At 41.9% G+C, this 22456-nt stretch overlaps 1 protein-coding gene and 1 long non-coding RNA gene across 3 annotated transcripts in view; one reads left to right on the top strand and one right to left on the bottom strand.

The window, feature by feature from the left end:
• CDH13 (cadherin 13) overlaps positions 1 to 22456 on the top strand; it is a 1178985-nt gene that overhangs the window by 331566 nt on the left and 824963 nt on the right. The gene's annotated exons all lie outside the window — the stretch shown is intronic.
• LOC104656045 overlaps positions 1 to 22456 on the bottom strand; it is a 36469-nt gene that overhangs the window by 1394 nt on the left and 12619 nt on the right. The window contains exon 2 of the long non-coding RNA XR_747063.2: positions 25 to 129. This is a non-coding gene — a long non-coding RNA (uncharacterized LOC104656045). The remainder of the gene's footprint in view (positions 1 to 24; positions 130 to 22456) is intronic.

The following is a 22456-nucleotide window of genomic DNA, read 5'->3' as shown; positions in this document are numbered from 1 at the left end:
TTTATTGAGATATAATTCACATACCATTTTATTCACTCCTTTAAAGTGTACAACTCCATGGTTTTCAGTCTATTCACAGAATTGTGCAACCATCGCCACAATGAATTTTAGAATTTTTTTTTAAATCTCCTGGAAAAAAACACACTATCCCTGAGTCATACCTCATTTTCCACCATTACATCCTCAGCTCCTGGCGGCCAAAAAATCTCATTCTCTGTCTCATTCCCTTTTATGAACATTTTATAGAAACTGAATATCATATCTGATCTTTTGTGCCTGCCTTCTTTCACTTAGGATAATGTTTTAAAAGTTCATCCCTGTCGTAGCATGCATCAGTACTTCAGTCTATGCATTGCCAAATAATACTCCATTGCGTGGATATATAACATTTGTTTATCCATTCATTGCTTGATGGACATTTTAGTTGTTTCCACTTTTAGGCGATTTTGAATAATGTTGCTATGAAAATGTGCCTATAAGCTTTGGTGTGGACGTGCATCTAGCTAGGAGTAGAATTCCTAGGTTATCAGCAACTCTATTTTTAACCTTTTGAGGAACTGCCAGATTCTTTTCCCAAGCAGTCTTAGAGTTTATTGATGATTTTAATTTGCTGTTTAATTAAGCAAGATGCCTGCCTCACACTGTTTGGCAAAGGAGAAAAATCACCATCAGGCACTTGGAAACATAGATTTCCAGAATTCCTAAAACATTCAAGAAGGATGTTATCGGTACATTGTCAGAGTCGAGTAGATCCTGGATTTTAATGCCTGTACTTGCTTTTTACTTATAAATGATTAATACTTTTGCTTTATAATTATCCATTTAGTTTATGATTGTGGGTTGTCTGGTTAACCCTACTGGGTGTAGTGATGCATGCTTTCATCAAAAACATTTTTGGCCTGCAGTTTCTAAGTAGCTAGATTTTAAAGCATATACAGGTGGCAGTTAATTCAACATGCATTCGTTTTTGTTTTTATTTGGCACCTGCTGTGAGTCAGTCACTGTGTTAGGTGCTGTGAATAAAGCGGGGGGACAAAAACCAGATACAATTACATTAGAGAAAAATAAACTTTGAAGGAAACTGCACTAGAAGACACAGCATTTAGTCATTGCTGGGATTTTCTCCATCACAAGCAGCTACTGCATTCCTATCATTCACCCTGAATCTAAGGCAAGCTGTGCTCACAAATGCCACACAAGAAAGAAGTGGAAAACATCTTCTCCAGGAGGGGCTTGCAATGTAAATATAGAGACAAAGAATGTCTTAGGTGTGTTCTCCACCTAGCATAATCAAATACTACTATGAAATATGCAAGAGTCTGTGTCATCACTGACATTCAGTCTTGGATTTATTCTTTTTTTTAACTCTATGTACTAGACACTGCCTCTTGGATGTCCCATAGCTCATCAAACTGCACAAGTGCAAAGTTAAACTCAATCTCCCCACGAACCTCCACCCTCAACCCAGCCCCAAACTTTTTTTCCACTGTATGCTTTTTATTTTAGCAAATCAAGGGTGCTACTCACCGTGCTGTTGCCAAAACCACAAACATGGGCATGATTCTTGGTATTTCTGCAGGCTTCTCTCACCTATCCACCAGTCAGGCAGGTCTTCATCATTTAACCTTCTACTTCTCTCTGACAGATTTGCTTCTCTCTGTCCTCATCTTCATCCTAGATCTAAACCACCATTATCTCTTGCTTGCAAACTTTTCTTCCTAATTCTAGTCTTTACTCTCTAATTTCTGCTCCAAATGGCAGCTGAAGGATTATTTTCAAGCTCAGATGTATCCTGTCCCACCCTTTGGAACTCCTCATGTATCATCCTTATCCCCAGGTTTAAGTCCGTTTTCTTTAACACATCAGAGCCTTGTTCCAAATGGCTGATGAAGGATTATTTTCAAGTTCAGGTGCATCCTGCCACACCCTTTGGAACTCCTCTTGCATCGTCATTACCCCCAGGTTTAAGTCCATTTTCTTTAACACAGCAGAGCCTGTCCTTCATGACCCAGCCCCTGATGACTTCTCTGATTTCATCGTTACCCAATCCCTTACCGGATGCTTATGTTGAGCAGAGCCAAGTCAAATCTCTTACTAACCCTAGAACGTGGCAGGTTCTTTCACACTGGAAAGTTTGCATAGAATGAGCTTTAAAAAGTACTTTTTCAATAGCTTGTGTCTCAGTGGATTTCTATGAGTTAGGATATGGGTTTGGATGCCATAGTGAAGATTCAAATGTCAGTGGCTTCAATAAGTGATGATTCAGGCAGGAGCAGTTCTAGATTGACGTGGTGGCCCCACTGTGTCACTTAGAGACAAAATGGAGGCAGGGATGGAGAGACATAAATCTGTCTGAGAGATGTGTAGGAAGCTGAATCTTTAAAACCTTTAAAACCTGGCTTCCCTCTTATTTTGTGGCATTTATGGAATATAGCCTGTGTCCTCATGGCCCCAGGCAACTCACCACCACATCCACATCTTATCCCAGTCAGTGGGAAAGGGGAAAGGGGAAAGGGGAACTATATCCCTTCTCTTGAAATACACAAGTGGAAAGTTGCATCTACCACCTCTCCTCATATCTTCTTGGCCAACTGTTGACCATATGATGAAATCTAGCTGCAAGGAAAATCAGGAGATACTGGTCTTTCTTTGGGGGACAAACAGAAGTTTCTGGTAATTATTTTACGTAAAACTAATCCAAAGAAATAAGTACATTTTCCTTCCAGACATGGCAATCCTGGCAGGGTTGGGGGCACTGGAATCACACCACTTTTTGCTAACTAAACAAATTTTCAAGTTAACAATGTCAGATATTGGAAATTCAAGATAGATAAAGGCCACTAGTATGTTGGCAATAGCATGCCCTCTTTACAAATAAAATTTAGAGAAGTCATGGGCCTCCCAAGTACCCGTAACACGTACATGCCCTCCCTGCTATCTTCTGAATCCACCCTCTGTGCTGAATAAATGTGCAGGGCAGTATACTTTAGTGATTAGGAACAGCAGCTTTGGACTCAGAAAGGTCTGTATGCGTAATCACTTATTAATGTGATGTTTACAAATTCCCTAAGTTTCCTGAGCTTTATTTTCCTATAAGGATGTTATATGCATTAAGTGGGATAGTATCTAGAAATTGCCTAGGAAATGCCTGGCCGATGATGAGCATTTAATAACTGATCTCTAGTATTAGTTACTACAATTAATATTTCTTAAACTGTTTCCGCTATGACCAGTTATTACTTCTTTTGGAGACACGATAGCTGGAAAATGTGCACTCATAATTTTGTCAATATTTATTTCTTCATAAGGCAAGACAAAAGGAGTCCTGTGGAAGACTCCTCTTCACTTTGTTCTTAATCTACCTGGCCTAAGATATCCACACTTGTCTGAGAGGTGGCAGAGGTGGATGAGGGACCACAGCTCTGTCTTTCTCTTAGTAAACTCACAGATTAGTAACTGAGTACTCAGAATCTGCTGTGTGCCATACCTAACCTAAAATCCCAATTCTACCCATTTCTGGCTGTCAGACCTTGGAAAAGATTCTTGACCTCTCTTAGCACCAACCTCTGCTTCTAAAAATGACAATGACTTGAATACCTACTTAACAATTTTCCTGGAATAGCTGAGACGCTTCGCATAAAAGTACTTAAAAGAGTATCTGATATATCGTTCATGCTTGATAAATATGAGCTGACTTAAATTCCCCCATTTAAGCATGAATTTCAGCAGAGGCAGTAGGGATAGAAAGGAGAGGCTGCAGTGAAGAAAAATTTAGAAGACATAATGGAAAGGGCCTAGTGATGGTCCAGTGTTAGGGAGATGGCCTGGATAGAAATGTAGCAAATTATCCTCAACAATTTGATGATTTGATAGAATGGTTCACCAAGACAGAAAACGCAGTGGGGGAGGAGAGGGCTTGAGAGGAAGACAATGAGTACAATGTTAGGCGTGGTCAAGTTGAGTGGTCAAGGGATTCACACATGGAGATATTAAACAGGCATCAGATAGCCAGGTCTGAAGCTCTGTAGAGAAGTCTAAGTTCAAAACATCCGTTTAGGAGTCACTTGACCCAAGAGTCACCAGCCACAGGTCACAGGCTCCATTGTCTTCAGGGACAAGTAGCAGTCAGGGTGAAAAGCAGGAAGGAGAGACGGTTAACTTGGGGCCAACAATGCAATGCATGCCCTGCCTGAAGGCCTTCAAGTGCATTCACCTGGGTGAATGAGCACATCTTAGGTGTATTCAGCCCGAGGTATGAATGGAACCTTCCGCCTGGGAAGATGTTAAAGTGGTTATGAACCAATGAAATCTACCCCCAAGGTTTTCCTGGTGCAAAAAGAGAAGACTGAAGATCAAATGTACAATGTTCTGCAGTGTTGCTGAAGTCTACATCAGACAGTATTTTGGCGAGGTACAAGGCTTCCCCAGCAGTGTTCATGATCTGACAGCTGTAACCAATACCTGATGTTCCCCTTTTGGATATAAATAATTATCTTTCACAGTTATGGCACATACACAACAAGAAAATTTCCCCTGTTATTTGGAAAGCCTCTGCTTTACAATTCATGTTTACCTTCCAAATCTTTTCTACATTTCAAAATCATGTTTTGTTTAAAAAGATGACAGACACAGGAAAGCATTGGTGATGGCAATATAATTAAAGGACACTCATTTCACTCAAACTTGCATGGTGATTTTTGAGGCGGGGGGTGCGGGGCACTGGGAAATGATGTTTTGCCTCCTGTATTAGTTTTCTGTTTCTTCTGTAACAATTTACAACAAACTTTGTGGCTTAAAGCAACCCATGTATGTCTGGATGCCTTTGGTTCCTTTCTGAGGCCCAAGGGCAGAATCTACTTTCTTCCCTCTCCCAGTTTCTAGGGGCTCACAGCCCCTTCCTTCATCTTCAAAGCCACAAAAGTTGCATCTCTCCAGCCATTTTCTGAGTAGTTACATCTCCTTTGCACTCTTTTCCACCTGTGTTTCTACTTTTCAGGACCCTTGTGATTGCATTGTGTTCACCTGGGTAAGTTAGGGGCCTCTTCTTATGTTAAGGTCAGCTGATTAACCCATATTCCACCTGCAAAGGTTCTATTTGCTATGTAAGTTCGTAAGTTCTTTTATATCTCTGAGTAGTATTGCATGGCATGGACGTACCACACGGTTGTTGTTGTCGTTGTTTTTAACTATCTAGTTGCTGAAAGACATCTGGTTTGCTTCCAGTTTTAGCATTTATGAGTAAGGCAGCTATGCACAATTGTGTACGGATTTTTCTTTTAATGTAAGTTTTCTTTCTCTGAGATGAATTCACCCAAAAGTGCAATGTCTGGATTATATAATTGCATGTTTTGTTTGACTTAAGAAAGAAAACATTGCTAAACTGTTTTCCAGAGTGGCTATACCATTTTAGATTCTATTGAAGAGTTTTGAGCAGTAAGGTGATTCAATCCTATTTATGTTTCAAAAACATTCTCTGGATGATGGATCAAGAATGCCAGTAGGGAGGGCAAATTCAGGAGCAGGGAGATCAGAAGGGAGCCTCTGCCGTGGTTCAGGTGAAAGATGAGAGAGAGAGTCATAGCATGGGTGGGTATGGTTGAGATGATGAGAAGCAGTAGGATAAGGGACATATATTGATGATATAATTGACGGTTGCTGCTGAATTGTTTGTGGAAATTGGGAGAAAGGATTCAAGGAGGATTTCTATGGTTTGGGCTTGAGGATAGTGATTCGTGGTGTACCTATTTGTCTTGATAATGGGAGGACAGGTATGGGAGATGACATGAGAAAGAGATGAGTGCCTGTTAAATTCTACAGTGGAATCCTTGGGTGGGTGTTTAGAAAGAAGAGTCTGGAGCCAAGGGGAGATGTGGGAAGCTGGAGAGAAAGTGAAAAAGGACAGTGTCTATAAATATGCCCAGTGCAAAGCATGGCATAATGACAGGCAACAGCTATCCACTCAATCTCAAGAACAATCTTTTTCACCTACTGGGCTTCACAAAATGGCACCTTGAGTTTCCATTTCAATATAGCAGCTACAGTAACCACAAGAATGTGCAAAGCAGAAACAAAGAGCAGTGCGCACCCAAGTCTCACAGAGGCTTATTTCTGATATGTTTTAGGGAACTTCTTTGTATAAGTGCATCATAGAGAAGGTTTTGTCTTTCATTTGTCCATAGCAAGGTTGTAATGTTTCTTTAATCTTTTTAAAAAATAATCATTGTTAAGACAAACAAGTCTATTGTGATTTTTAATTCTAGGAAGAATTCCATACAAATCATTTTTAGTACACATGTTTCTGTTTTATATTGTGATTTGGAGGGTTAGAAAGGGTAATACAAAATATGGATAGCTTTTTCATTGCTGGAACGTTTCACATTGGATTCTACCTTGGCAATGACTCCCGTGAGCTACAGTTGAGGCCAAAGCAGATGCTCCCTTTCTATGGATCTATTGATAGCCACATGACTCCGCAACTGCCGCTGCCTCCCCACACCCCCTGAGCTGTCGCCAGCACAGAGCAGCTGAATCCAACTCAGGCTTCATCCCAGCTCACATTCCACCTTCCCCACAAGGACACCGAGGCCCAGAGATGAAATGGGACTTCCCACCACAAGTCAATGAGGAGACAGGTTGGCCAGGCCTAACAGTCAGGCCTTTGGCTTACAGCTGCCCTTCTTTTTCCCAGGTGCCCACCTCAGAGGCCATCCTTGGAAAAGGAAACGTCACTAACCTATGGTTCTGAGGAAGTGGAGAAGAGAAAGGAAGTAACATGTTCTTTTCTTTAGGCTTCTTTCCACTGGGTCAATCTTCTCAATACATAATAAAATGAAGGCCCCAAATGATTTGCAAAAGAGTTGAAATGAGCTTGCTGCAATTGAACAAATTGTTATGAAGCCCCTACTGTCTTTATCAGCAATTCACAGTCTTTTGTCCATAAGAATAAGCAGGGGACTTAAAAACAAAAAACAAAAAACAAAAAAGAAAACTACTGATACTTGGGCCTTACCTCAGACTAACTAAATTAGACACTCTAGGATGGACTCTGTTCTCAGTATTTTTCAAAGTTACCCATGCTATTCCAACATACAGCCAGGAATGAGAACAAACTGGTCTATGGTACTGTGCTAATTGATCCTGTCTTTGGTTCTCAACTGGGGGTGATTTTGCCTCTGCAGAGGATAAAAGGCAAAGTCTAGAGACTTTTGGTTGTCACAGCTGGGATGGGGGGGCTGCCATTGCCATCTAGTGGGTAGAGGTCAGTGATGCTTTTCAGCCTCCTGCAATGCACTAGACAGCCTCCACCACGAAGAATTATCTGGCCCCAAACATCAATAGTGCCAAGGTAGAGAAACCCTAGTTTAATGGAAGCCCTGGGAAACACCCCTTTCCTGGGTGTAAATCCATGGTAAAATAACATGGATGCTATGACATGTGGCCCACTGGAAGACATCCATGTCAGATCCCAGGGACCAGTGAATGTGAGCTTATTTGGAAACAGTCTTTGCAGAGGTAATTAAGTTGAGGATCTTGAGATCAAATAATCCTGGATTATCTGAGTGTATCCTAAATTGAATTTCAAGTGGCCTTGTAAGAGTCATAGAGGAAAACAGATACACAGGGGACAGGGTGATATGACCATAGAGGCAGAAATTACAGCAATATGGCACTAAGCCAAGGATTCCCAGATCCACCAGGAGATGGATGAAACAAGGAAGGATCCTTTTCTAGAGACTTCCAAAAAAGCCTGGTCCTGCTGACACCTTGATTTAGGTCTTCTGGCCTCCAGAGGTATGAGAGAATAAATCACTATTTTTTTTTGCCACAAGGTTTGTAGTAATTTGGTACGGCAGCAATAGGTAACTGATACAGATGCCTGTGCCTTTGGTTGCAAAATTCACCAAAGCAAATTAGGAGAGATTGGGTCCATGAGAAGGGATAGGATGCAGGCAACTCATAAGGCCAAAGATGGACAGGAGCTGGGGTTAGGAAGATCTAGAAGAGAATCTGACAAAGATGCAGGTGAAACTCTGAACCCCTGGCCAGGGCAAGGAAGTCGTGAAGCCTGAGCAACACACCCAGTGATGATTCTTCTGTCCACATTTCATTTCTGAAAACTGGTTGTTTCATTAAATTTTTTGGTTTTTTAGATCTCAAGGTGTCAGTATCTTGTAACAGTACTGAGCTTGATTCGCTGTGAAATGCAAGACATGTGAAATAGAAACAAACTTAAACTTTTAATAATTTCATTTACTAATGGTCACTAATGACCTAGAACCCAAGACACATATCTTTTACGAAATTAGGTTAGGGAAATTATATATAAGCAAAATAATAATTCAGGAAAATGTGTAATTGTTTTTCTTTCTTTTGTAAAAGTTACTTGTAATTAACAAATGATCATTTGTATATTTTTCTAGTAACATCTAAAACTTTCTGATCTTTATCCCTGTAACCAACATGTATGATGTTAAAGAAATAGGCTGGGTACGGTAGCTCACACCTGTAATCCCAGCACTTTGGGAGGCTGAGGCGGGTGGATCACTTGAGGTCAGGAGTTCGAGACCAGCCTGGCCAACATGGTGAAACCCCATCTCTATTAAAAATACAAAAAAAAATTGCCAGATGCGGTGGCAGGCACCTGTAATCCCAGCTACTCAGGAGGCTGAGGCAAGAGAATCGCTTGAACCTGAGAGGCAGAGGTTGTGGTGAGCCAAGAACACGCCTTTGCACTCCAGCCTGGGTGACAAGAGTGAAACTCCATCTCAAAAAAATAATAAATAAAAAAAAGGAAACAAAAAAGAAAATAAAAGAAATAACTGGAAAGAAAGTACCAGCAAGGAATGTCCTTTCTCAATACGTCTTACATGATCCCTGTCCCCTGTGTCCTATGGTTTCACCCCATCACATCCTCACACACTCCCCTCTAACTTCACATTTTAGGTGAGTCTGTTTCCTCTTACATTTTCTCATAGTCTGTCTTCCCCTTATATAACTGTAATTATATAACGAATTTTATAATGATTTCTTTAAACCTGACTTCCCCACTAGGAAGTACACTCCATGGGGACAGAGTTCATATCTGCTTTGAATTTGCCCCCTAAATCCTGAACACCTGGTACAATTCTCAGTGCACAGTAAGCAGTCCGTAAAGCTAGACGATTACTCTGTATGTGTTAGTGACATCATGAGGTGACATGCATTTCCCCTTGAGGTGGGAAGCCCAGAGGAACAGCATTTTACTGCCTGACTTCTGAAGCCCTGTACTTATGCTCCTACGGGAGCAATGGCAAGGGCACTGGAAAGCCAGGTGGGAGAACAGAGACCCCCAGCCTGCTCTCACAGTTGGACTCAGCAATGCAACATCAGCGGCTCCTTTGTGGGAGTCCCACACGCTGCTGTTCACACAGGGAACACCAGTGCCCGGTGGAGCTGCGGGCTTTTGAGACCCCCCGAGTCGCTTTGTGTGCTCAATGCCGTGACTGTGGATTTGTACAATATGACCCTCAAACATGGGAACAGGAACACAGGCCAAAGAGAAAAAGGAGTGAAGATCACTGAGATCTCATAAATCCATAGCGGGCCTGCTCTGTATTAATAAAGCCATCTAAATGGTGGCGCTCCATAAAAGAGAGGCATAGGCTAATGTAATTTCCTTGAAGTCCACTATAAAGCATTTCACTCTGTAATACAGCCACATTTATGAAATGGTTTTATCTTGAAAGATCCCAAAGGGCTTACTAGACTCAAAAGGAAAATATCAAGTACACGGCATCTCAAAACACCACCAATGTACTTCGGTGATAACGATTGGGGATTCTGTGACAGCAGGTAGCCCTCTTAGAAAGCAGACAGTGGCTTATCCCATTAAACCTCCAGGGAGAAGTAAAGAGGAAGAGAGAGGAGGTAATTGTCCATATTGGATAAGGGCCACACAGGCTTTCTTTATTAATAAAGGCCATGGCTTTTTTCCATCCACCATGTGGATTTAAGTGGGTGAGCTTTATCAACATCATTCTCCTTATTTGAAATAAAAGACAGAAACCAACTTATAACACTTCTTCATAAAGGGACTGAGAAAATATATGTAAAGCTTCCAGGGGTTAATAGAGGTCAGGTGTAGCCATCGTAATTTAGAAATTGTGCGTTTTAAAAAGTAAAATATAACCTACAGTTATAAAATATATCCAACAGGAAAAATATTACTTCCCACCCAGATTTTACTGAATCCATTCCTCTCAAAATGATTGATCCTGGGTTTTTTCTTCCTTGTTTCTGTCCTGGTTAGGACATGGTGGCACTAACTTTTAGTGCCTTAGTGGAGGATATAGGGGAATGGCTGGCAGGGATGAAAAGTCCTTCCTGATTATCTTTCAAGAATATCACCCCACACTAGGAGCTAAGAAGGACGGTGGAAGCACCAGGTGACGTAAGTTTAGCAATCACTGAGTGCTGTCAAAGAAAGCAGTCTGAGACTTCAAAGTAAATAAAAAGTAGCTCCCCTTTCTTCAAAAATGTTAAAACCGATCCACTCTGTAACCTGGAATAGTGTTTTCTCACATTCCCTCTGCAGTTTCTCCCATTCCGCTTCTGCTTCCAGCCCAAACCCCTCACCTGTCTCATTTTCCCACCAGAAAATACTCCTCATCTTTTTAGTAATACTTTGTTTCGTTCCTCCCCACACGATCTCCCCAAAGCCTGGGAGCTGAGCTAGCAAAGAGAATGCTCTTCTGAGCTGGAGCTGAACAAGTAGCCACTTTGGAAGAGACAAAGATGCTAAGTTGTTTAGTTTGGTTTTATTCTCATTTAGGTTTTCCATGGAGTGTTTTGTGTGTGTGTGTGACTTAATCTTTGGATGAAATTATCAATGTACATTTCTTCTAATTTTATTTTTCAAATATTCCATTGCAAACATATTTAGCATTTGTAATTGAATACTGATAATTTATTTATTCATTCATTTATTTATTTTTTTGAGATGGAGTCTCAGTCTGCCACCCAGGTTGGAGTACAGTGGTGTGATCTTGGCTCACTGCAACCTTTACCTCCAGGTTCAAGGGATTCTCCTGCCATGCTCCATATATTTTTTTTTAATTTTTAGTAGTGACGGGGTTTCACTGTGTTGGCCAGGCTGCTCTCGAATTACTGACCTCAAGTGATCTGCCCACCTCGGTCTCCCAAAGTGCTGGGATTACAACCATGAGTCACTGCTCCGGGCCAGTAAACTTTATTGTATTTAAAACCTATTTTGGAGTATTAACCCCCTGGTTTACATTGTCTTCCTTGCATACATCACACCCATATGGAGGAGTATTTTAAAGACAAAGTTGGAATCTGGTAGCATAGCTGCCCAATGGAGAGAAGTGCACATATAAAGCCTGAGTTATTCAGGGCATGAAAACATCCCTGTCAACCAATCAGTCAACAAGTCGACCAAGCATCTTGGCTAGCCTCAGAGGTACCTTGGCAGGCAGTCTCAGGCATTGTGCAGCACTGTGTAAAATTTTACTCATAGTAACTGCATTGTCTTTACATAAACCTGAGAAGTAGATACTATTTTTCCTATTTTATTAATGAGAAAACTGAGGCTCAGAGAGGCTAGATAACGTATTTAAGGTCATAACTGCCAGTCAATCTGGGCTCAAACATTCCAATCCAGATTGGTCTGATTCTAGAGCCTCTGTTCTGTAAATCTGTCTTCTGTAATATACAGGGTTTTTATTTTTAACCTTTTATTTTGAAATGAATTCAGACTTACTGGAAAGTTGCAAAAATAATGCAGGTAATTCCTTTATACTTTTAGGACAAATTTTCAAATGTTAACATATTATCACTTTTACTTAATTATTCCTCCCTTCCCCAACTATTTAAGAGAAAATTACTTTATTTGGATTTATCTAATTACCGCACTAATTTTTTAATTGCAAAAAAAAATTTTTGTCCAGGATCTAATCCAGGATTTAATATTGCCTCAGATCTCATGTCTCTTTAAATTCCTTTAATCTGGAAAAGTTCTTCAGCTTTGTTCTGTCTTTCATGACCATGACATAGTTTAAGATTATAGGTTGGTTATTTTGTTCAGTGTCTCCCAAGATGAGATCCAGGTTAAAGAAACAGCTGGAAAGAAAGTACAAGCAAGGAACTTCCTTTCTCAACACGTAAATAATCTCTGCCACCCTCCCCTCCATGGCTTTACCCCATCACATCCTCACAAACTCCCCTTTACCTCCACATTTTAGGTGAGTCTATTTCCTCTTACATTTTCTCATAGTCTGCCCTCCCTTTGTAGCACTAATCACAACTTTCATTGTATAACAAGTTCTGTAATGATTTATTTAAACCTGACATCCCCATTAGGGTGTATGCTCCATAGGACTGAATTCATACCTGCTTCATATTTGCACCCTGAATCCTCAACACCTAGTACAATTCCCAGTGCACAGTAAGCAGTCCGTAAAGCTAGATGATTACTCTGTATGTGTTAGTGAAATGCATGAAGTACCCATTTCCCTTTGGCATGGGAAGCCCACAGGAACGGCGCTTTCCTGCCTTACTTCTGAAGTCCTTGAACTCACACTCCTACGGGAGTGATGGCAAGCCCATTGGAAAGCCACGTCAGAGAACGGAGACCCCCCAGCCTGCCCTCACGGTTGGTCCCATCAGTTGTTGCATTTGTGGCAACATCATGGCCGTATTGTGTCCTTCTCAGTGCTTCATATCAGGCAGCATGTAGCAGGCTTTTGTGTCGTTACTGATGATACTAACTTGGATCACTTACTTAAGGTGGTGTCTGCCAGGTTTCTCCTATATGAATTTAATTTTTCCTCTTTTATAACCAACAAGTGTCTTGGAAGGAGGTATTTCCAGACTACACAAATACCTTGTTTCTTTTTATATTTTCAGCCACTGATTCTAGGCTTCATTGATCATTTTTGCCCCCTGCCCCACCATTATGGTTACCAAATGGTGATTCTCTAATGGCATGGGTCCTTCTACATTTATTTGTTGGCATTCTGTTTTAAGGAAAAGCTCCCCTGAACTTATTAATTTATTTCCCATTTTAAAAGTTTTGTTACTATGGTTTTATGGATTCTTTTTTCATTCTGTAGAGTAACAATCTGTTGCTACCCTTATTTATTCTTGTGCTCCAATTGTCTACAATTTGTCCAGTGGGAGTCCTAACATGCAGTTTTTATACTGAAGTATCCTAGCACATCAACTTTTATTGCTTCACTTAAAATCTGCCACCTTCCACCTTCGTGTACTGCATCCTTTATCTAGAAAATGTGTAATTTTCCAAGAAGGCCTCAGACCCAGTGGTCCAGTTACTGTCTGTTCTTGCTGACTAACTCTTGAAATAAGAATTTTTTTAAAAGCTGGTAGTAGAGATGAAGGGGGTTAAGTGACAATTCTCCTGAGAAGCCGTATTCTTGGCCTTGCCAGTGGCTCGGAGGCACAAGGAGGTAAACTGAAATCTTTCCTGAACCCTTCGTGGGTTTTGATTTCTCTCTTCTTTTTAACACACTCCAGTGTAATTCCCTCCATTATCCTGAAAACATGGATTTAGAGTCCAAGACCCATCTCTCCTTCTGTGAAGCCATCCTCCCTGCCCCACCCAGGCAGGATGCATTATTCTCTTCTTGGCAGCTCTAGAAGCCCCGGTATAGGCTTTTGTTACAGCATCAGTCACATGGTGTTATAACTATTTTTGACGCTCTGCTCCCCTCAGTAGGCCGTGAGCCTTTCACAAATGGGTTCTTACATATATCTACATTAAGTAATAATAAGGATTACAGTTCACACCTGTAATCCCAGCACTATGGGAGGCTGAGAGGGGAGGATTGCTTGAGCTCAAGAGTTCAAGACAAGCCTGGACAACATGGCAAAATCCCATCTCTACAAAATATACAAAAATCAGCTGGGCATGGTAATCCCAGCTACTCAGGAGGCTGAGACAGAAGAATCGCTTGAACCCTGGAGGCAGAAGTTGCAGTAAGCCAAGATCGCACCACTGCACTCCAGCCTGGGCAACAGAATGAGACTCTGTCTCAAACAAAAAAGAAATAATAAACATTTTTGATTATTTAAAATGTGTTAGAATCTATATCTAGGTCATTGTGTAAACCAAAGGCCAGCAAACTTTCCTGCAAAGGGCCAGGTAGGCTTTGTAGGTGATACAGTTTCTCTTATAACTAGTAAACTCTGCTACTATGTATCTAATGGCCCTATACACAATACATAAAAGAATGAATGTGGCTATGTTTCAACAGAACTTTATTCATATAAATAGAAGTGGGGCTGAATTTTACCCTAGGGCTCTCATTTGCTGACCCCTGATCTCTCCCACCCCAAGATCTTCTTATTGCCTGAAAACCTGCCTTAGGAAATCCCTCATTTTCTCTGGCTATTTTCTGCATATTCTTTCTTTTTTTAAGCAGCTTCCTAGCTTCTCTCTGGAAGAGTGTAAAGATAATGGGGCTAGCCCATAGTTTCTCAACCTGGCCAATATTGACAATTTTAATGAGGTAATCCTTTGTTCTGAAGGGGGTACCTTATAAAATGTTAGCAGCATCCCTGGCCTCTACCCACTGGATGCCACTAGTACCACTCCAGTCATGACAATCAAAATGTCTTAGCCGAGTGCAGTGGCTCACGCCTGTAATCCTAGCACTTTGGGAGGCCGAGGCGGGTGGATCATGAGGTCAGGAGATCAAGACCATCCCGGCTAACATGGTGAAACCCCGTCTCTACTAAAAAACAAAAACTTAGCCGGGCATGGTGGCAGATGCCTGTAGTCCCAGCTATTCAGGAGGCTGAGGCAGGAGAATGGTGTGAACCCAGGAGGCGGAGCTTGCAGTGAGCCGAGATCATGCCACTGCACCTCCAGCCTGGACTGCAGAGCAAGACTCCGTCTCAAAAAAAAAAAATTACCCCTGGTTGAGGAGCATCAGGATAGTCCCTGTACAAAATATTTTTAAATTTTTCTTTAGTTCTTTAAGAGCCTTCCAAGTGAGGGAATGGACTGCTACCACCAGAAACAAGATGACTGGCAAACCCTTATCTCCTGGAAACTTCTTCCTAATATGGCATATTTTACTATTTTGTCAGAAAGTCCATTTCTACACCTCTCTTAATACTCCATTTAGTATTTCTCTTTTTTTTTATTATACTTTAAGTTCTGGGGTACATGTGCAGAACATGCAGGTTTGTTACATAGGTACACATGTGCTATGGTGGTTTGCTGCATCCATCAATCCGTCATCTACGTTAGGTATTTCTCCTAATGCTATCCCTCCCCTAGACCTCCACCTACTGACAGACCCCAGTATGTGATGTTCCCCTCCCTGTGTCCATGTGTTCTCACTGTTCAACCCCCAATAAGGATTGAGAACATGTGGTATTTGGTTTTCTGTTCTTGTGTTAGTTTGCTGAGAATGATGGTTTCCAGCTTCATCCATGATCCTGCAAAAGGCATGAACTCATCCTTTTTTATGGCTGCATAGTATTCCGTGGTATATGTGTGCCACATTTTCTTTATCCAGTCTATCACTGATGGGCATTTTGGTTGGTTTCAAGTCTTTGCTATTATAAAAGGTGCATATTCTTAAGGACTCAGCTTTAACCTTTTTTGTTTGAGTGTAAGGCAGAGCTCCTTGATCTGTATAATAGATTAAGTTCCAGTGCTGTATTTACGAAAGTCGCCTCTATTATTTCCCTATTAGAGCATTCTTTAGTATTAACTATAATGACTATAATGACTTACTTTACCTTTGAAATTTTAGTAAAATTATTGCAAGACCACTTGTTTACCTTCCAATGCCCAGTGCCTCAGTACTTACTCAGAGTGTAGGCATGTTTAAAATATTTGTTGAATGTATAAATTTCACATAGACTAGCTTGCAAAATCCCTAGGAGACACTGGAGATGCTTTGCCTATATCCCTTCTTTTTACCATTCTAGGGCATACTGGCCTAATTTACTTGCAGGAGAACAAACACATTCTGAGAACAGCCAGGCCTCAACCAAAGACCAGCAGGAGCAGGTGTATAAATACCCCAACTCTCTCACTCTTTGAATGTGATAACTCTAACGCTTATGTTTTTTGTTGTTGTTTTTGAGACGGAGTCTTGCTCTGTTGCCCGGGCTGGAGCACAGTGACCGGATCTCGGCTCACTGCAAGCTCTGCCTCCCGGGTTCACGCCATTCTCCTGCCTCAGCCTCCAGAGTAGCTGGGACTACAGGTGCCCGCCACCTCGCCCGGCTAGTTTTTTGTATTTTTTTTTTAGTAGAGACGGGGTTTCACCGTGTTAGCCAGGATGGTCTAGATCTCCTGACCCTGACCTCGTGATCCGCCCGTCTCGGCCTCCCAATGTGCTGGGATTACAGGCTTGAGCCACCGCGCCTGGCCAAGGCTTATGTTTTAAACTGGCTTCCGTAATTCACCAGCAGGATTCAGTTTTAGTTATCCATATTGACAGTTGATTTGATCACAGCCCTTTTGTTGGCCGCTTTCCCTACCTTATCTCATTTCCTATTCTCGCTGTCACTCTCACTCCTATTCTCTTATTCTCACGTAGTGCTCCCATCACCTTCCACATAAACCTCGCATACTTGAATCCTTGTTGCAGGGTCTGCTCCTAGGACAGCAAAGCATAAGGTTTCCAGCAACCCTATGAGATGTGTTATCATCACCTGTATTTTTAAAAGAAGTGCCGGGTGGAGATATTAAGGCCATCTACCAAGTGCATCGAAGAATAGGCATCTAACCTAGACCTCTGACTCCAAACTCTGGACATAATCCAGTTCACCCTGTTGTTTCTACCAGGTATTCAACTAGTGTGCATTAAATGACAAGATGGCTGGATGTAGTTCTGATATAAACTCTTCCCAAGTTCAACCTTGAAGTCAAATGGTTTCTTTCTAGTCATAGTATGGTACCAAATAGATAAGTCTGTTTGGATAAGAATTAAATGTAAAAAAACACAAACATTTAAGTTAGTTGGATTGTTTCCCCTTAAGTGCCTGTGCCCCTTAAATGCTACCTTTTCCTGCTCCTATTTGAGGAGGGAAGTATCTTTTGAATCCCAGACTTGCGGGGATGGATTCCACATGGCCAACAACCCTGTTTGCAGTGATTACTCTGCTCAGAGGAGGGTGAGCTGTGTGGGAAGCCTCTTCAGCTACTTGAGGCACGAACCCTCTATCCCAGGAAGTCCCATTATTGCTGGGCCCTGACATAAGCTTATTTGTATTTCACAGCAACTTGCACAGATGGATTTTTATCAGAAGAGAGTCTACCCAGGTGAAGCAGTGTAGGGTGAGGCTAAATCCCAAAACTGAAATTTGGGGACACTGATTAGGAACAGGTCAGGACCAGGGGTTAAAACCATGTGGGAAACAGACCAATAGAATGGAGGAAAACAGTCCCTGAGAAGGACCCTATGACAGAGATCTACTATAGAGAAATGGCCTGGAAAGACCAAGCATACCTTTCAGTAGAGAGTCTGGTTGTGAGAGCTGTGTTTAGGTGAGAAGCAGAGAATGATTGAAAGGTAAGACAAGAGAAAATATTTCCTTTTGTTCATTCCATTTCTGCAGAGGCTCTTGTCTTTCTAAGTTCCATTTTGCAAGTCAGACAGCCCAGCATCTCATCTATTCTCTAGCAGAATAACACGCTGTGTTACCTGAGTCTCCAGAGCCACTTGTTGCTAGCCATGGGACCTGGGGAAGTTCTTTCACCTGTGAGTACCTCACTTCCCTCACATGCAAAGTGCAGTAGTAACAGCCCTTCCATCCTAGAGCAGCTGGAACTGAAAATGCATAACTCCATGTGAATTGCCAAGGATAGTACCTGTCACGTGGTAAGCATTTAATACATGGTAGCTGTTTTTAATATTATGTGTGGTAGATTGGCACCATTCCATGAATCCAAGCCATTTGGGTATGATAACTGAACTGGTTGTCAAAGCAAGAATCAGCCTTGTGTTTAAAACCACTGAGAAAGAGCTTGGCAAACTCTTAGCTGAAATCTGTATAAAATATCTACTACAGGTTTCTACCTTTTTACCATTTAAGGTCCATAAAGGAAACCAGGTCACTCAGGCACAACTTGATTTTAATGAACCCTTGTAGGCGTCTGAAGAATCACCACTTTATTTTTTTTTTAAGCGTTCAAAACCATTGCTTTAGTGATCTGTTCTGGAGTCTTGACCCAGAACAATGTCAGTCTCATTACAGAATCTCAGAATTTACTGCCACCTTTTGAAATATTTGGAGATACTTTCTATCCTCTGTCTCAGCATTTCTGCCACTCTTTTGGATTGGATTTATTTAGAACAATTAAATGCTGTCTTACAATCTCTTTACCCAACTTGGGGTTTCTTTTCCCTTCTACCAATGTTCATTCTGCATTTTTATTCTGATGCTCATTTTTCTTGGCATTTTGTCTGGGGAAGTTAGAAGCAGAACAGATGCTCAGAAGGTCTGCATCCATCCTCTTTGCCCTCCTTCTCCTTTGCTCACCTGCAAGAATCAGGCTTTATGATTCAACTTTCTGTTCCAAACATAGCTTTAAAGCCCATTTGAGTGTCCTTAGAAATTTTTCTAAGTGTCAGCTCATGTGAGACACCCGCTCCAGATGTCTTGTTTTCCCACTGTTCACTGTTCAAGTTAACCAAACACGTATTAGGCACCTACTGTGAGGCAGGCATTGTGCTGCTCTTGAAAGATACAAAGGAAAACAAGACGTTGTCCCTGCTTTCAAGGAGCTCACATAAAGCTAGAAATGCAAACCCACCGACACAAGACAGTGTGCAAGAATCCTGTTAAAGACCTGTCCCCACTGAACCATGCCCCTCTACCTGGAGGCTTCAGCGGATCAAGGATGGCTTCACGGAAGGGATGATATATGAACAAGACTTATTTTTATTCCTTTTTATTCTTCTATCCCATAACATTTCCTTTTCTAGTCTCCTAGGCAGCTATCACCAAGGTGTCTAAACATGTCTTTTTGCTTATACAGTATTCATGCAGAGTGCATGTCGCAATTTTGTACTTAGCTGTTCCATTGATGTAAATGATCCTGTGTCACATACACACACACCTTATTCTGTTTTTTGCTTTCCCTCTCTAATAATTTTTTTTTTTTTAACAGAGTTACCCTCTGTTGCCCAGGCTGGACTGCAGTGATGTGATCTCAGCTCACTGCAACCTCCACCTCCTGGGTTCAAGTGATTCTCCTGCCTCAGCCTCCCAAGTAGTCCCCGGGATTACATGCACCTGCCACCATGGCCAGCTAACTTTTTTGTTTGTTTGTTTTTGTATTTTTAGTAGAGACTGGGTTTTACCCTGTTGGCTAGGCTGGTTTTGAACTGCTGACCTCAAGTGATCCGCCCGCCTCAGCCTCACAAAGTGCTAGGATTACAAGTGTGAGCCACCACGCCCGGCCTAAGCATTCTTTCTAAGATGCATTCATGTCAGGGTGTAAACCTCTAGGCTGTTACTTCCATTCACCGTGTGTCCTTGCATCTTCCACATCCTTCACTTTTCCATTATCTCCACGTAGAATGCCTGTGTTGTCTCTGGTTCCCAACACCCTGAATAACTGCAACAATACCCTTTACGATTCACTTGCAAATGGGTGTGAGAGGTTCCCTGGCTTATATATACCTAGGAATGGAATTTCTGGATCTCAGACATGACAGGCAGAATAATGACCCCAACGATATCCACATTCTAATCCCCAGAAACTGCAAATGTGTGACCTTGGGTGGCAAAAGGGACTTTGCAGATGGAATTAGATTAAAATTTCTGAGATTGAGAGATTATCATGGACTATCTAAGTGGGCCCAGTATAATCACAAAGCTCCTTATAAGAAAAAAGAGGAGGCAGAAGACCCAGAGTTGGAGAGAGATTAAAAGATGCTCTATTGCTGTCTTTGAAGATAGAGGAAGGGGCCAGGAGTCAAGGAAAGTGGGCAGCATGTAGAACATGTAAAACAAAAAGGAAGCAGATTTGTCCCTAGAGCCTCCAAGAGTCTCTATGTCAGACTTTTGACCTCCAGGACTATAAAATAATACATTTGTATTGCTTTAAACCATTAAGTTCCTGGAGATTTGTTACAGTAGCCACAGGAAGACCATACATAAACTAAGCCCAGACTGACTGACGTAATGGGCACTGGGTCAGTCTCAGAACAGCTGTCCAGGCCCACATTTCTGATAGCTGCACATGAAGTCCTCACATCTCCACACCCCTGGCATCACTTGGCCCAACTAATCTTTCTGATTTCTTTTAGTCCAATGGGTATAAAGCATAAACAAGGCTTAAATAAAGAGTCAGAATTCCTTCCAATCAGGTAGGGTGGTTGAGGTGAGATGCGGGGTGGCCTTAGGGCCCTGGCTGCTGTGGTTGGATGGTCTGGTCTTCGGGAGAGGATGCACAAATCATTAGGAAACCCAAGATGAGGCTCCCAAGGGGCTGCATGGAGAGTAAGTGAAGACAAAACCAGTGATCCTCGTGAGGACATAGGACTGTGTGGGCTCCATGGAAGAGAGAGCCCCAGACAGTGGCAGGCAGTGTGGGGTCATGGTCGTCGTCAGGCCTCGGTGTCAGTCACAGTTCTGCAGCTGCCGTGTGACCCTAGGCACGCTCTTAACCTCTCTGATCCTCGGCGTCCTCCTCCCTATGACAGGGATAATAATACTGCCTGCCTCATAGGACTGCCATGTGGCTTACATGAGATCGTGCATGTAAAGCCCTTAATACAGTGAATGGTATAGAGTTGGCACTCAATTAATAATCATCATAATGATACTATTCTTATCAGCATAATAATTATAATAATAGTTACAGTTTCTTACATTCCTCCACTCAGAAGACAGAAAATTTGATTTTTTTCTTGTAATATACAGGATGCATTGCTGACCTTGCTCTTCTATCTGAAGAATAAAGTACCATAATCAGTTTTCACATATTTACACGAAAAGGCCTTTATATATTATTTTCAAGGAAATCTTCCCCTCCTTAACCACTCCCCTTGTCTATACCCCCATCCCTGAAAAATAGGGGTTTCCTTTTAGGGCTTTTCACAGCATAATGCAGTTGAATACAACTTATTTTACTGACATCTCTCCTCCAAGCTCTCTCCCCCAGCACTTTCCGGGACTAAATAATGCACGAAGGGAGAGAATAACAGGGGTTGCATAAACGATAGAAAACAGCACAGTAAGGATTCTGTGTTGTGAAGAGATGAAAGCCCCTGGTCGGAAGGCCAGTAACAAAGCAAAGAAGAAATGCAAAGGCATTGACGAGGGAGACAAGAAAAGTATTTTTCACGATAAGATTTATGGAGAGTTAAAAAGGAGATGACTCAGGAGACAGTCAAAGAGTCTTCATTAGACAGAACTCCAGAGCAGGTACACCAGGGGGCCTGGGCTTTTGAAGGGCTGGGGCTCTGAAGAAGTTAACAAACACCAGTTCTACTTCCTGGGACTCTGAAGCCTACTTTGACTTGCCCAGGTGGGGGCGGATTCTTCCTCCTTGGGGTCCTGTGCCTCCCTCTTCCTACCTCTATTAGAGAATGTATCTCACTCAACTGTAACAGTAGATTCCTATGTCTGTTTTCTTCACTGTACTGGAGCTCCAGGCAAAAATGCATCTTAGATACTTTTCCAGTTATCTTCATGATGGATTAAAATAATAATCGTTGGTCATTTACTCTGTCCCTGTGCTAAGTGCTCCACACGCATTAGATGAAATACACCTCAAGACAACCCCAGATACCCATTTTACAACTATAGAAACTGAGGCAGGAGGAGGTTGAGACCTGCTTGCAGACATGCAAATGGTGAAGAATGTAGGTGAGTTTGGCTCCGAGGGGTTCTAACTCCCAAATAGGGCTGTTGAGGTTCTTTTATTCCCCAAACCAAGCACAGTGCTGAGCACAAAGAAAGGACTAAGCAAGAGTTTGATTTGTGAAGAAGTTATTCTGCCTGGAACTCAGCTAGCTAGCCAGGTGGTACTTGGAGTTGGGATTTCTGTTGCTCAGGCCAGGCTGCATTTGGTGCATTGCAGGAAGGGGATGATGACATCGTCTCCAATTGCCAAAAGACACTGGCTTATTCTGAGGGGACAGCCTGGAACTCTTGGTCCATCAGTCTGGCTTTGTCCTGTCTATTATAGACAGTCTAATCACCCCCAACAAATGGCTAAGAAAAGGAAAACAAAAGCTGTATATTTCCTCTTACAGAATTTTTAAAACAACTAAATATACCTCTGGAATACACTTTATAAATTTATGCTAAAGGCTTCCACACCAATCTAGTTCCTAAGTTCCCAAAATTGAGCTCCATTTTGAGTTGCCCTCGTCCCTGCTATCTCTGGGATTGCTAAATAGAGAGTTCCAGCATGGACCCAGTGTCCTTTGTGGGTTGCAGAGCTGGACAACACTGGGAT

Source organism: Rhinopithecus roxellana, chromosome 20 (genome assembly GCF_007565055.1).
Source record: "Rhinopithecus roxellana isolate Shanxi Qingling chromosome 20, ASM756505v1, whole genome shotgun sequence".
NCBI lineage: Eukaryota > Metazoa > Chordata > Mammalia > Primates > Cercopithecidae > Rhinopithecus > Rhinopithecus roxellana.
This window is presented reverse-complemented; position numbering and strand designations above follow the sequence as displayed.